The 16,948-nt window shown below is 43.0% G+C and overlaps 1 protein-coding gene across 6 annotated transcripts in view; it reads left to right on the forward strand.

Moving 5' to 3' along the window:
- The window catches only part of CDH18 (cadherin 18), a 634,566-nt gene that overhangs the window by 344,712 nt on the left and 272,906 nt on the right, over positions 1–16,948 (forward strand). For all 6 annotated transcript variants that reach the window (XM_081873024.1, XM_081873021.1, XM_081873022.1 and 3 more), the window contains one exon: positions 12,293–12,471. The gene's annotated coding sequence lies outside the window, so the exon portion shown is untranslated. The remainder of the gene's footprint in view (positions 1–12,292; positions 12,472–16,948) is intronic.

Genomic DNA, 16,948 nt, shown 5'->3' on the forward strand with positions numbered 1-16,948 from the left:
AATATGGTCAATAGGAAATGTCCTCAATTTAAAAGCTCCCTACATTGGCAATTTTTGCTGATCTGGAAAATTCAGTAGGTCTCATAATTAGCAAGGCTGATTAAGTACATCATGCAGAAATTGCAAATTAAGCCTATCCTTCACATTGAATATGAAGTACAGTTACACAGATTTATTTTATGCCATAATGTGAAATGAATAACATCTATATGCAGCTCTTAAAAACTTCAGCTTCATCCAGGATGAACAACAATCATCAAGGGGGGGGGGGGGAGGGAATACAGTGACATCTAGAGACCACTGAGTGAAATCAACAATAATATTTTGGTATAATTGAATTGTGTGTGTCCCAAAATGGCATGAAAAAAGTACTCAAGCTGCTAAGCTAAACATTTACATCACTCAGTGGTTTATTGAAGTTTACCACAGTGTCTCCCATTGATCTTCACTGCAATAAAATATTCTTTTGCATGGGCCAACATAGTAGCAAAAGAGTGATTATATCATATTCAGAACTCTAAAAATATATTGAAACTCGTAACAGGACATTCCCTACGCTGATCCAAAGTGGAATTACTTCTGGCTGTTCCAGAGGAGAGGGGCCTTATTTCATCCTATGGCGAGTTGCCATTAGTAGAACAGCAAGAAGTTATAAACAGGCTTGATATACTCAAGCAGCAACTTACACATGTACTTCAAGAAAAAATTCCCTCAAAATCTGGTCATAGTAACCTACTAACTCAAAGGAACGCAGTCATGAAGGAGCTAACACCCCAGAAATCTCTGCCATATACTGGAACTCCAATAACGGATGATATGGCAGTCTGCCTGGCGGAAGTTCCCCATACATTGTCGCAACGCAGTCCCCCCTCACCTCTACTAATAGATCTCCAATCAACCACCTCACCCTCCGTCTTAAAGAGCAATGTGTCAAACACCCCTCATCTTGGAAATCTGTCATTGTCCTATTCTTCTATGCCTGACCTGGAGTCTTCAATCAGTGCGGCCCAGTCAGATGACTGTACATCCTCGTTCTCTGCCAGTCAACCTCTTTTGGTAGAACCTTATTTACCCGCAACCTCTTCAAGCCAACATATAAACGTTAAGGAAGCCACTGCGCAAAGAGACAGCTCAGGTCTCATTGAAGACCCTGCTGGCCACATCAATCAAATTACCACCCCTTCGATACCTTCGGCAATATCACGCCTGGTGCCGTCTCAGACCCTCGGCAATGCCTCTCCCACCAGTAACCAGAGTAATTGACTAGTATATAGTCCCTCTTTAAACTGCTTTAATGTGCTATCCTGGAATGTGGCGGGATGGACGTCCAAACAGGATGGTGGGAATATGAAAGAGTTTTTAGCGAAATTCCAGATTATGGGTATACAAGAGACCTGGTGCCTAGAATCGACACCTCCCCCATCCCTACTGGGCTATGACGCCTTTGTGATTCCTGCGACCAAAACACATTTGTATGGGCGCCCTAGTGGTGGCCTGGTAACATTTGTTGCGCAGGGCCTTCAACTTAATATCTCTCCTCTCTTTTGGTTAGAGAGTAATTCCATACAAACTTTACACATCACTAACAGCCCGGTTGGGGACTTCATAGGTGTAAACTTGTACAATCCATCTACCTCCTCCTATTCTCATTCAAATCAGCTTTGGGAGGATTTAAGATTTATCCTCGATAAATCCGTGGCTGAATTTCCAAAGTCAGAGATCCTTATAATGGGGGACTTTAATGCCAGAATCGGAGCAGATATAAGCTCATTCACCCATAAGTCGCAATTATTCATTGAAGAGGAGTGGTTTCCTACGTGGAATTCACATGATAAGACCATCAATAGGGCTGGCATCATACTACTGGAGTTTACCATAAACTGCGGGCTCCGCAGCTTGCATGGCACACCCAAAGACTGGTCTGGAGGATTCTATACTTTTCTAGGATCGAGAGGGGCAAGCGTTATAGACTACATCTGGTCCTCCTCGGCACTTAATGATAAGGCATATTGTTTCAATGTGTTTAATAGAACCGAAAGTGACCACCTCCCAATCGCCATCTCCTTCCTCCACACACAGCTGGGGCTTCCCAGCTCACTCCACCTTCAGGACCCACTGATCTTAGCCCCCAGACGTAAGAAGTGGGATACCTATCTGGAGCAAGACATAAAAGTCCTCCTAAATTCCCCTGAGATCCTAGCCTTGAAAGCTCAGCTGTTAACAATGAATGTGAATTATTTCTCAACTTTTCATCAGATTCTAGCCTACTTGCTTCCTTCTCTCACGAAACCTCCCCATGCGATTCCAACCTGGAAGAATCAAACTTGGTTCGACCAAGAATGCAAACAGTGCAGAAGTTGGCTTAGATCTCTTCAGTCTGATTTGAAATCAGACAGCACCCAGAGCAAAATCAGGGAGGTAGCCCAATTCCGTTCATACTACAAGAAGCTGCTTCAACATAAGAAATTGCTCTTTGCGAAAGAACGCTGGATGGCGCTGTCAGTGGCCATTAAAACCCGTGACGACAAGAAATTCTGGAACTTAATTAATGCAGGTTTAAGACCCCACTCATTCATCGTTAATAACATCACAGCAGCCAGTTGGCACTCTCACTTTGCTCAGCTGTATTCTGCCCCAGATCCAGTAGTAAACGTAGTCTCTATTCTACCAGCATCTGCCTTGCCCACCTGGGAACCAGTTTCCCCAGAGAGATGTTTACAACTAATCAGCATGCTTTCAGGGGATAAATCCCCGGGGGAGGATATGATACCACCGGAGGTATTTTTATCGAACCAGACGTGGTGGGCCCCTATTTTAGCATCTCTCTTTACCACTATTAACGCTACTCTTAAGATCCCATCTAACTGGAAACAGAGCATAGTCATCCCAATACATAAAAAAGGGGACCCACAAGATCCACGTAACTATCGACCTATCAGCCTGCTGGATATCTCATACAAGGTTTATTCTAGATTCTTGCTAGAGAAATTAATCGAGTGGGCAGAAGAAACAAAGCTATTCCACCCGGAACAGGCTGGCTTCCGTAAAGGTCATAGTACATCTGGCCAATGTCTTGTTCTATTTACCCTGATTGATAAATACCTAAACAGGTTCAACTGCAAACTACACGCGGCTTTTGTGGACCTGACCTCCGCTTTCGACTCCATCCCTAGAGATAGGCTATGGCAGAAGCTTAGCTACACCAACATAGATAAGAGGCTCCTCCACCTTCTTATGGAAATTCACAATGATATATTGGCCAGAGTAAAATTTGGCCCTCTGGGAGCCCTTTCTGATTCTTTCCCTCTGAATAAAGGGGTCAAACAGGGCTGCCTCTTGGCCCCTTTTCTATTTAATTTCTACATCAATGACATCGTTACAACCATGAAGGCCCTAAACCAATCTGCCCCCTCTTTACAACAGCTCAAGATCCCCATATTACTCTACGCGGACGACATGGTGATACTGTCTTTAACCAAGCAGGGCTTAAACAACATGCTCAGAGGGCTCATGACATATTGTGATACCAACTCCCTCAAAATCAATTTCGCCAAAACCAAAATTCTTACTTTTGGCATGAAAACTCGGAAGCCATTCTGGAATTTTGAGGGCCACTCTATTGAATATTGTTCAGCATTCAAGTATTTGGGTATCACTTTTCAGTATGGGCTTAGCTGGTCAGCTCACCTAAATATGTCCATCCTGGCTGCCCGTAGAACCATCAAAGCTTTGGAGAAATTCTTCTATGCAAAAGGCAGCCAGTTGGTTCCACCAATCAGAAAAGCATTTATCAGCAAAGTCCTCCCGATGCTACTGTATGGGGTTGAAATCTGGGGGTGGAATTTAAAAACACTACAACGGCTCGAGATTCTACAAAACTCCTTTGCACGAAAGGTACTGGGTCTCCCCAAGGGCTCGGTTGCAGCACAGTTAAGAACAGAACTGGGCCTCCCCTCCATTGTTGCGAGAGCCCACATTAGAATTATTAGTTTTTATTGTAAATTAATCAAAGCCCCAGGTTCCCTTTTAGCCAGGCAAGCCTTTTTAACTTGTTCTCACAGCAATAAATGGTCCAAGGCCATGGAGACTATTACTGCACGCTACTCCCTCCCAGATCTGGACACGCTGTCAGCTTGGGATCAACCTAAAATCTGGGCCTGGATTCTTACTAGAGACGAGGCCATGGACCGGGCACAGTCCACCACAGCTCGCCTCTCCATGTGGCTCCCTAAAGTGAAAGTGGTAAGATCACTTGCCAACTACTTGATAGACCTGACGGAGCCCAATTTGAGAAGAGCGTTTACCATGGCCCGTTTCCATTCTATACCCACGGCCTTCCTGCAGGGGATTTACTCTAAGACCCCTATTACTCAGCGTCTATGTCCATGCACAATGAATGAAGTAGAGGACTTCATACATTTCTTTTTCTACTGCCCTATTTATGAGCTAATAAGAACTAAGCTCCTCCTCTTGATCCCGTCCACCATCACATCTAAGGAAGACTGTTTGAAATCGCTTCTTGTGGACGCAAATCCCCAAGTTACACGTGGGGTGGCAATCTTTATAGTGCAGGCCTTGAAACTCAGGGCTACTCTGATGGGGTAGTGTGTCCTAGACCTGGACCTGTCTTAATTCTTTTATTACCTTTTTTAACCTAATGTCCCGAGCCTATTTTGGGGCCATTATATGCTTTATACACATTCACAGTAATATCGCTTTGAATTTTGTTTGGTTGTTTGTCTCTAGCAATTTTATTTATTAATTTATTTTTATCCTGCTATGGCTGTATGCTAATGCAATAAAGGTTTGATTGACTGAAATAAATTGAATTTATTTATTTATTTATGTCATCTTAAAAAAAAATAGTATCAAGGTATTAGAAGAATCCTCCTCTTCTTTTCTATGTGACAAATGAATGACTGGCAGAAGTGTGGATTGTACCTGTAGGATATTTACTTATTGAATTTGTATCCCTCCCTTCTTCCTGAAGGAGCACAGGAATGCAAACATTATTATTATTATTATTTTAAAAATCTAAATCCATTAAAACATTATTTTAAAAAGAAAACATTTCATTTAGAGAAAAACATCTAAAGACAGTCATTCTATCCAGTAATCTTGAGGTTGTCAGGCACAGTATTCTGCAGCTGCCAAATGCCTGGGTAAACAGGGATGTTTTCAAATTACTCCCGAAATTGAATAATAAAGAAGACAGGCACATCTCACTAGGGGTGGCATTCCACAACCGGGGAACTACCACCAAAAAGGCACTGTTACAAGTCAGCGGCAACTGGGTAGCCCTTGGTGTTGGTGCCACAAACAACGTCTATAAACCTGCTTATCTACCTGTCAAGCAGCTTTCAATGATAGTCTTTTCTAGGGGGGTGGGGAAAATAGGGCACCATGTGCCATCTATTTCATGTTTTTATGTTGCCAGTGTGGCACCCACAGATGCACATGTGCCCACAGAGGCTTTCTGTGGTGCCCACAAGCGCTCTTCTCTCTGCTTCCCTTGTCGAAATCAGACGTGAAATAAGCATTCCGTTGTATTGAATGGCATAGGTTGCTGCAGTGTGTGTTTGGTGCCCACAACCATTTCTCCAGAGTGTAAATGTGCCTGTACACTTAACAAGGTTGATGATGATTCTGAACACTTTGTTTTCCCCGAGCATTCCTTGATCATTGATTATGGGTTGGTGTGTTTAATAGTGGCTGGTGCATTGGGTCATTGGAGGAGGGAAAATAGCATTCTTTTATTTTATTGTGCTGTTTTATGTTTTCTTCTTCATTGTATGGTTTGATCCTTTGGTAACACCGCTTTGAATTTATAAAATATGCCACTTAATTTTCTGTGACTCTGCAGTTTTTGAGGGCATTTGTAGAGAGGAGAAGAGAGGGGAATTCTGTTGCTCAAGCAAAATGGGTACAGCCCTGAGTTTTAAAAATAAATAAATAAATAAATTCATGTAGCAGCAGTTTTGGGAGATCCCCGGCCGTGCTGGGGCTAAATAGCCCAGGCCACTCCCCACAAGCCAGCCGATTGGCTGGCCAGGGGATGATGTGGCCGGGGATTCCCTCAATGTGTGGAGGCTGAGGGCCAGCCCCCGCCCCCGCGCACGTGGAGGGGGCGTGAAGCCTGCAACTCCACCTCCTCTCAAGCTTGGAAGTGGCTTTCCAGAACAACTGTTTGACCTGCAGTTTGTGCTTTTTTAGGCCTTCTCTTGTTCCTAGTGAAAGGATTTAAAGTTCCTTTCACTTCCATTCATGTGCTGTACACAAGCTAGCTGTTGGATTTTACCACATCAGGAATGGGAAACCGGTGTCCCTCCCTATGTTGAAGGACTCCATCTCCCATCAGTCCCAGCCAGCATGGCCAATGGTTATCAATGATGGGAGCTGTAGTCTAGCGTCATATGGAAGTCTACATGTTCTCCACCCTTAAGCTATGGAATGATGTCATTGAGATGATGTAATGAAAACTGAAAAATTAGGGCACTGTAAATGATTGAACTCGCCTTTTCACAAGCTGTGCCAAAATAATTGCCCCCCCCCCAAAAAACCCCAATTTTTGACACTGCTGAATATGTTCATGAAAAACAGGACTATAAGCTAAGCTCTCACTTTATGGACAGTGTTGGTTCTTCATTTCAAATGGAAATTGGTTCCTCAAAGGTTTAATGCCATTCAGCTTGAGATGTCTCAAAAATAATGTTATCGAGTGATTCCCAAAGGCTGCATGAGTCTGGTATCCTAATGTTTATTCAGTCTGATACTCTCCAGTTTGTCATTTTTTCCAGCCCGGAAGGCCACGTAACTCTAATTGCCTACAGGCATGAGAGATTAGTTTCTTTCTTAGAAGCAAAATTAATAGGTATTTTGAAGTGCCTCCATTTTGTTTTAAAGCTTCCCTTGAAAGCACAGTGTGATGAGTTAGAGATTTCTTTTCAGGCACCTACCAATATATATCCCTTATTCTTTATTTTAAAGTGATATCTCTTTTTGCTGGGGTTGCTAAATCTGAGAGCAAATCATTTAGCTCTTTTATGTGAGGGAGCTCAGGCAAGCTGCAGCATTATTTTGGCTTTTGAAGGCCCCTTTACACAAAGTATTCCTTAGCTTATTTTATGTCCCACTTACTAAAATCTTAGTATGAAAAAGTAAGTGAATAGCATACAAGTTTTCTCCTAAAATGGGAATGTTTTCAGAATGTTGCTCCCCGCCCCCCGCTGCTCTTAGATGTGAGAGAAAATGGACCCCCCAAATTCTCTCTTTTCCAGTCCAGGAGTATTCAGTTCCTCCAGAGGAGACCCCCCGAATGTCCCTATTTTCCAGGGACAGTCCCAGATTTACAGAAGCTGTCCCAGTTTCTGATTTCATCTAAGGATGTCCCACCTTTCCCTTAGGACATCCTTATTGGAGGGTATGGTAAGATGTCCCTATTTTCATCAGAGAAATGTTGGCGTTATGTGAGCCCTGAACCAAGGAGATAAGTAACTATACAACCTTTAGAAGACATCCAAAGGCAGCCCTCTATAGGGAAGGTTTTTTTTTTTTAAAAAAATGTTTGTTGTGTTTTTATATATGTTTCAACCTCCCCAGAGTGGCTGGGGCAACTCTGTCAGATGGGGTGGTGTAAAGGTAAAGGTAAAGGGACCCCTGACCATTAGGTCCAGTTGTGGCCATCTCTGGGGTTGTGGCACACATCTCGCTTTATTGGCCAAGGGAGCCGGCGTACAGCTTCCAGGTCATGTGGCCAGCATGACTAAGCCGCTTTTGGCGAACTAGAGCAGCACACGGAAATGTCATTTACCTTCCCACTGGAGTGGTACCTATTAATCTACTTGCACTTTGATGTGCTTTCGAACTGCTAGGTGGGCAAGAGCAGGGACCGAGCAATGGGAGCTCACCCCGTCACGGGGATTTGAACCGTCGACCTTCTGATCAGCAAGTCCTAGGCTCTGTGGTTTAACCCACAGCGCCACCCGCGTCCGGTGTGTGTGTGAAGAATCAATAAAATTATTATTATGGAAGGGTAGGCTCTCCCCCAAAGAGGATAAAATAACACTCCCTCAATACACTCAGCATGGTTCCTTTCTGGGACCGCACCAGGTTGCATTCCAAAGGGGGGGGTGACAAAATGCTGACCCCCTATCAGTGGCACCCCCCGGGCCATGCTTTGCTTGCCACACACACCCCGGGACCCGTGCCACTGCCCCTGGGATGCACGCCACGCCCCCTGGCTCCTATGCTGCCACAGGGAACAGGAAGGGAGGCTGGATAAGCATAGTCTATTGGTATTCTGCCACTGCCCACAGCCAGAGTGGCTTTGGGGAGTTGCTTGAAGAAGGCTTCCAGCAGAGAAGCAAGGAAAGCATTCACCCAATCTCTGAAGAGGTACTGTGTCTAGGCATGTCAGTTTCCCGCAATATTGCTCTGGGCTACTCCCTCCTTCCCTCTTTCTGAGGCTTATCTTTATACTTCTAAGGAGATATTTTAAAGCAGTTCACAACCCACATTAAAACATCAAATAAAACATCACAAAATAAAACATTACAGAAGATTGAATATAAAATATACCTCCAAAGCAACACAATTAACAGAAAAATACAATATTCTCTTAAAGGTTTTTTTTTTTTTTTTAAAGGCATTATGGAGGAGGTCAAGTATAAAATACAGTGGTACCTCGGTTTATGAACTGAAGTCCGTTCTTAAACCAAATCCATTCTTAAACCAAGGCACGCTTTCCCTAATGAGGCCTTCCACTGTTCGGATTCCGTTTGTAGACTGAGGTAAAGTTCGCAAACCAGAACACTGCTTCCAGTTTTGCAGAATTCATAAACCGAATCATTAATAAACAGGACTGTTCTTAAACTGAGGTACCACTGTATACATTTAACGCAGCAAAATTTTCAAAAAAGTAGTACCATAAACATTTCAAAATAAAGCATAGCTAAAGGAAGTAAAATAGCCATTCCAATCTTGTTTTAAAATTGCTCTGAATTTTTCCACAAACTAAATTAGTAATGTCTTCATAGAAAACCTTGTCATTCATGCATTACTGAATAAATGTGTGTGTGTGTGTGTGTGTGTGTGTGTGTGTGTAAAGGCAGCTTCTTCCTCCTTTGACTTCACCACCACCAAATTAAAAATAATTCAGCCTCTTAGTAAAAAGGTTTATAGTAAAAGTTGATTGACAGAGAGGAAAGGAAGGTATTGTTTATAATCCATTTTCAATTGCTTGCTTGCAAGACATTTTGTGCAACTGCAGAAAATAATATGCATTCGTTAACATTTGTTGCCTGATGATGTCCTTGGAAGCATTGGTGTGATCTAGAGTTTCACGCATGCATGGAACTCCCATTGCTGGTTGTTGCAGATGGGAGTTGCAGGGTATATTTATGTGCCATTATTAATAATTGAAGGACGCTGTGCACACTCCTTGGGGCCATAACATTAGTGGATCATGGCCACTATACTGAAGGAATGAAATAGGCACCAAAATTTAGGGATACAGAACTATAAATGCTGAAAAACCATTGCAGATGTGAAAATGGCTATTGTGGCCTTCTGCTTCGTCAACGGCTTCCAACCCCATAGAAATGTTCCCTGAACTTCTGAGCCCCTCTAGATGCTTTCACTTGATACTGCCTGCAGTTGAATGTTCAGGCCTCCCTGTGATACTCAGCATGTGTAGCAATTTTGACTCATACAGATGTATTTGCGTGTCGAGGTCCCCAAGCCACCCCAATAACTCACACATCACACATCAATTTTTGTTTAAGGTTTTTGGCATGATTTTGGCCACAACTTTATTGAAATACACACTAGTGAGTGGTTGCTTAGGCATTGGTTGTGACTATCTGTCCTTGCCCCCAGGGACAGAGCTGGCCTTCCGGATTCCAGTGGAAGCCAGTCAGGGAAACAAATATTCAGGAGAAATGAAGCTGGGCATCAGTCCCTCACTTCTCTCTTTTTTAAAAAAATAATATTTATTAAGATTTCAAAAAAAATACAATAATAAAAAAGAAAAGAAAAAGAAGGGAGAAATACAAAACACAAAAAGGTAAAAAACAATTAAAAACAAATCAACCTTTCCATATCTTAACTTTCATTTACTTGTTTCCCTGATCTCCTCGCACCTCCCTTTTTTGTATTCTAGTTCAATTAATTATTTCAGCAAATCCTTTCCATTTTTGCTTTTATCCTAATAGTTTATCTTAATATATTATAACTTTACATTCTCACCTGTTAACAATCCATCTTTAAATACTCCTTTATAACATTTACTGCTAAAACCACATAACTTCATTCCAGCATCCTTCTAACATTCCTTAATTTTACAATATTTCTGTAAATAGTCTTTAAATTTCTCCCAATCTTCTTCTACCAACTCTTCTCCTAGGTCTCGGATTCTGGTCCCTCTGGTCCCTCACTTCTCACCCACATGTTCCTGGTGGCTTGCCCAGCCCAAGTCCGATGCCAGGGACTAGGACGAAAAGGATGGGAAGCCCCTGGATTCCTTTAATGGAATTCCCTTTCCGCACCACCATTGGAGGGGTAGGCACTTACCCCTCCACAACCAATTTTAACCAATGCCTAACCACCAACCTTACAAGTTGTGATGATTTGCTATGCAGTAGGCAAAAACCAAATGGCACCAGCCCATCAGCCAAATGGACAAAATTCCTATCAGGCCCCTGCCCCAAAAGCAGATGACCCTATGACAGGCATAGCAAGGTCAAAGCAAACAACACCCCCCCCCAATTCAGGGAGGGTGGGCGCGTGATCCGGTGCAAGGAGCCCAAGAGGACGGTCAGAGCTGGGAGTCCAGCATTTAAAACCTCTGACCCCTCCCCCAAATTGGCAACAAATTAATCTCCCCAGTGACCCAATTTGGCCAATCACTGCTGAGTCCCGCCAAACATACAACCAGCAACAATGGGGTGGCCTGCAGGCCCCACCGCAACATGTGCTCTCTGTTAGGGAGAACACGTTTTATACTGTAATGAGGTTTAATTAAATAGTGAAGAACTCCACTGGCTACATCCAGGCAGATTTCTAAGTCTCTGTTGGTGACCCAGTTACTTTGACACATTGTCTTGGTATATTTAATCACAGTGTCCAAACTCAAGATCGTTGTATGTGTGGGTCGTGTGCGCACACACACTCACACAGGGGTAAGTTTTCCTATTTACCTGATGAACTGGAAACTTAGTCATTGGGATCTACGAAAGCAGTGGCAAAATTGGTGGGGAGTTTTCATTCAAGGAGGACTGAGAGAATAAGGAAGAAAATGAATACATGTGAAACTTCTTGGAGGTGCTCTGATATCCTTCCTCCCTCCCTCCCTTCCCCTCCCTGTCTGTAGCCATTTTATTTTCTTAGAGGTCAGAATAATGCAGCATATTTTATCTCCTGCTTGGTTAAGTAAGAATTCACCTATCTCAAATATGCATGTATGTACTCCCTATCAGAGTAATTATGTCAAGGACACTGAGCTAATTATTTGACAGCACTTGTGAGGAGTTCCTGGACATGTACTCTTTATCTGCAGCAGTGTTGACTACTGTATAGTGTTGTGCTCATAAAACCTTATCAGAGGAGCTTGAAGTACTTTTGACATGCAAGAACAAGCCCCGAAGCCGCACGTGTTGGATTACACTTTAGAAGCCTATTAGTTATTGTGGATGTTGCTATCTTTTTTCCACCGTTTAGGAATTTAAAATTTCTCTCCATGTGTCATTTATAACTCTGAAAGATCCTCTACACAACACTGATAGCTCAGTATATTTACAAAATTTCTGGTTCATCATGATCTATATTATAATCTGGCAATATGCTGTTCATTGGCATGCACTTATTTTCCATTTGCAAGGTAAACTAGAGCTATTTTTGTTGTCAGAGTAATTTAACATATGCATTACTTAATCTCTGAATTTTGATAGTTCTATAGAAACCTGCTCCTAATTCAAATGAAAAACAGGCAGACTAGACCTGTGGCTTAGACTTTGACTTGACAGTGGCTCTTGAGGATCTGACAGAGATCATTCATATCATATGCTACCTGGTTTTATTTTAACTAGTGATGCCATATATTGAACTGCAGAAAATTTGCATGCACTGCCATCAAGCTGTAGCCCCTTTCTTCCCAGCTTTCCATATGGAAATGAACTCTCCTAAGTTTTTATATTCTTTCTCTGTTTCCTTCCCCTTAGCCTTTTTTCTTTTTTAACTACGCAGCTGCTGCTGTTCTAGAACAGCATTTTACTTAATTTTATTTTTTTATTTCCAGGGAGAAGAATACATACTGTCGTTTCCTTGCAACTGAGAGATGTGCTTCTTGGTCACTGAAAAATTGGATATCTTGACTGTCATCTCTATGACTTGAGGTCTTCAACAAATTTCACTTGACCCTTCTGGGCAAAGGCCAATCAACTACCACCTGGCTGAGTAGGGAATCGGAAGATTGTGGTAAGTTGTGGATCTTGTTAAAATGGAATGGCTCAATTATGTTTGTGGATCTCGTCTAAATGGTAAGTGTGGGAGAACGAATCAAAATGAATCTTAAGCCACTTTTATGCAAGAGTTTTGGTGCAATTTAAATGTATGTGGCACCATCTATGAACATAATACTGTATAGGGTTTCCCCAAGGGCTCACACTTTTAAAATGATGTACAGTTCTGCACTATGCTGACCTGGCATATTGGTGAATGGTGCATTAGTAGAAATGGAACTAAATCTTCTGACATTGATCATCAGAATGATTCTGTGGGTGCAGTCCTGTAAGAAAGAGTAATGCCAGGCATGGATGTCAATCTGGTCGAAAAACATCCATGTGTATTATAATTATTCTTAATTAAATTACTCAGTGTTTGATAACTGATAGATAAACATTTGAAGCAACTGCACAGAAAATTATTGCCTTTGAGGTGACAGCAGGTGATTTGTAAATCCTATCTGTGGTGCTAGATCTATAATGGCTCAGCCAGGCATACATTTGATATTCTACTTGTCAAGTGATGAATGTGTGACTCTGTTGACCAGGCTTCTGTGTCCCAGAATACTGCATGCCAAGGTCACCAGGACTTCATTATGCAGTCCATGTGCATTATGTAGCTGAGGAGTTGCCAGCCTGGCAGTAGCAGGCACCATGGCACCTGCAGTGACATTCTTTCTTTTTTTAGAGTATGTTTCTAGCCCTCCTAGAAAGAAAGTTATGAAGCAAGATGTGTAGGCACCCTTCTAAATGATTTCTGCAAAAAGAGCAAGCTTGGCTGGCCCCACCTGTCACCATTTTTAGTCAATAAGTGAAGTGGTGATTGAGTGAGTTGTTTGGACACCAGGCAATGGCAAACCTCAGGACCCCAAGCAGAAATTCAACAGGTTCAACCTTTTCCCATATAGAAATAAACTTGTGGGGAAAACTTCACCATTGTACTCTCTCTCCTATTTTGTGTTACACCATCATCCCCATGGCAGACATGTTGTGGCTGGTGCCGCACTCTAAAAAGGTTCATGATACCTGCTGTAGCATTTAGGAAGTTTATGATTTTGTGTGGTTTAGGTGTGACTTTTGGATGTAAATCCTGGCCTTGGGCCTTGGGCTTGCCGATCAAAAGGTTGGTGGTTCAGATCTCCGCTATGGAGTGAGCTCCCGTTGCTCAGTCCCAGCTCCTGCCAACCTAGATAAATAGGTACCACTGCGGCGGGAAGGTAAACGGTGTTTCTGTGCTCTGCTCTGGTGTCGGTGTTCCATTGCGCCAGAAGCGGCTTAGTCATGCTGGCCACATGACCCGGAAAAACTGTCTGTGGAGCAGACAAACGCCGGCTCCCTCGGCCTGTAAAGCAAGATGAGCGCCGCAAGCCCAGAGTCACTCATGACTGGACTTAACTGTCAGCGGTCCCTTTACCTTTACCTGGTTGTTAGAATACTAGTTCTCAAAGCATTTAACTTTTTCACCCCAGTCAAACGATGCTTAAAACTGCCACCCACAGGCCATTGGCAGTTTTCAAACATCCTTGAGACTGCAGTGAAAATAAATGAGGAAAATTCTGAATAACTAAACATACACTGGCAAACCAACCAATTCTTTAGATTAAATTTTAAGTAAAACCTGCCTTGCCTTTCCAGCTGCAGCGGAAGCTCCAAAGAAACCCCTGGCTGTTTCGACAATTATTTCCCATGTGGGCTTATAGCTTTATTGAATTGCAGCCACAAAGGACAAATACACTTGACTATATATATATATATATATATATATATATATATATAATTCAGAAGCTCTTCAAGTACCTTCTCATGTGGTGGCCTTAAGGTAGGAATAATGCAATAGCTGGCAAAGAACAAGAGAGCTGCAATAATTGCCACAAACACACACATATGGCAGGGCTTAAGCTGGTGGAGCTAATGCTGTTTTCATTGTTTTCAATGTAAATATATATATATATATATATGGAGAGAGAGGGCATGTTTTAATTCTATTAATGTTTAATGCTTTTTAAAGGACTGTTTGTAGCTTTTCTTACTTTATTTGTAAGCTGTCTTGAGTCCTTCTCAGGGCAGAGGTGGTTTTAGGGTAGTTCAACTGGTTTGGCCGCACTGGGTGCTGTACTGCAGGGGACACCACAACAATGTTGTAGAATGGGATGAGAGGTGGAGGCAATTTTAGCATTGCACAAGGTGCCACTGAAATTTGAAAACCCAAAGTCTGCCACTGGTCAGGGAGAAAGGCAGGATATAAATAAACTAATAATAGTTATAATAAGGCCTGTACAGTGGTTACTTAGACTCATGGAATTGTAGAGTTGGAAAGGACCCTGTGCATTACCTAGTCCAACCCCTTGCAATGCAAGAATCTCAACTAAAGCATCCCTGACAGAGGTTCATCCAACCACTGCATAAAAACTTCCAAGGAAGGCTAGTCCGCCATCTCCTAAAGCAGACTGTTCCACTGTGAAATATATTATAGTAACAGTAATAATCAAAGTGTTTGAAACCTAAGGAAGATGGTAAATGGTCTTATCTGTAGTAAACACAATGGACTTGTTCGTTGTTAACCCTGGTGGTTCTTTTGCTTATTAGAAGATGCAATAGACCAGACATGTGCAACCGGTCGACTGCGATCGACAGAGATCCCTGGGTGCTCCTGGTAGATCACTGTCGATCATGGGACCCTTATCGATTGTGGGGTTAAAATAACAGTTAAATGAATGTTTCCGACCCCTGTCTCTGTTCCTCCATGGCGTAATGTGTTTGCGCGTTTTGCGTTTGTCGATGTCGATTGTTGATACGATGATTGTCATTCCTCCCCTTAAAAAGCTCAACAACATTGGTCTGTCCTCCCTTTCCACCCACCCACCCACCCCATGCATGTTCCCCCTCCCTCTCATGTCAACAGGTAGATCACTGCCAGTTTTTTTTATAATGGGAGTAGATCACAGTCTCTTGGGAGTTGGACGTGCCTTCAATAGACAGATGCTGCCTTGCAGTTCTTCTAACATTGGCCAATGTGCCACCTCTTGTTGAGATGTATGAATCCCTCCTCCACCTGAATTACATCTGGGCTAAAAATGATGAGAGTTGCTGGGTTGTTCTTATTAGTTCTGAATTAGCTGGTAACATTCTGGAACATTTGGGCAATGCCACTTTGGAATTGTAGATCCTAAGCAACCGCAGGGTACCCTTGTGTGTTGTGCATTATGATTCCAGATGCCATGGCTCCTGATTGGCTGCTGCAATATGGAAATGGAGGGGATGTCAGCTGATTTGACAGCATTGGCACTTGTGGGGAGGGGTGCCAGTGTTACCCATGATACCATGGGCTGCATCCTTCATTCCCCAAAACTTTCCCATCAAATGGAATGAACCCTGTTGCTGTAAGTGACATAGGGCTTCCAAATAGGAATAGTGGAAACGGGAAGCTCCGTTCCCCAACCAGGCAATGGGAAAGCGTGTTCTCCTTCATGGAGAGCACGTGTTGTGGTGGGGGCGGGCTAATTAATTGTTGGCCACTGATGCGATTGGAGCTTCCCTTGTTGTTGGGAAGAAGTTAATGTTGCCATTTATTGATTGACAGCCAGAAATGCTAAAACTCCTTGCACAAGGCTAGGGCTTCCTCTTTTCGCCTGTGCATCGGATTGCCCGTCCCTCCCTCCCTAGAATAGGGTTGTTCGCTTTGACCTTGCTATGCCTGTCATGGGGTCGTCTGCTCTTGGGGCAGGGGCCCAGTAGGAATTTTGTCCATCTGGCTGATTGGCTGGGGCCATTTGGTTTTTGCCTACTGCGTAGCAAATTGTCACAACTTGTAAGGTTTGTGGTTAGGCATTGGTTTATGGTTTGGTTGGTTGAGGGGCATGCCTGTCCCTCTAATGCTGCTGCTGCAAGGGAGTCTGTTAAAGGAATCGGGGCTAACTATTTCTTGTCCACTCTAACAAGGGGGCTCGGGCCATAGCAATGAGCTCCTGGTTGCATTTGGGGAGGGCTGAGGGCAGGTTCCCTGCTCCGTCGCTACCCCCAAGTGTATTCCCCTTTTCTGACTTTCGCATCGTGCGGAATGTCAGTCTGTCCCCCATGGTGGGGGCAGATAGTCGCAACCAATGCCTAAGCAACCACTCACAAATTTGTATTTTAATAAAGTTGTGGCCAAAATTATGCCAAAAATCTTAAACAAAAATTCTGTGTTATGTGTGAGTTATTGGGGTGGCCCTGGGGACCTCGACACGCAATACTAGCTGATAGGGAGACAGGACAGTGTCTCATCAAGATCAAGGGTTAAAGCTATCAATATCTAGGCAGGCAGAAGCAGCATCTACTGACCCCACTGACCTGGATGAATGGATGCTTAATGAATTGATGCAAAAGTGGGATATCATTTGGAAATATACCTCATTATTAATTAGAAATGGATTAAGAGTTTTGGACAAAGAGCAATAAGAACAAGTGTTATT

The sequence above is a fragment of the Podarcis erhardii genome (assembly GCF_964252035.2).
Source record: "Podarcis erhardii genome assembly, chromosome: 8".
Taxonomy (NCBI): Eukaryota; Metazoa; Chordata; class Lepidosauria; order Squamata; family Lacertidae; genus Podarcis; species Podarcis erhardii.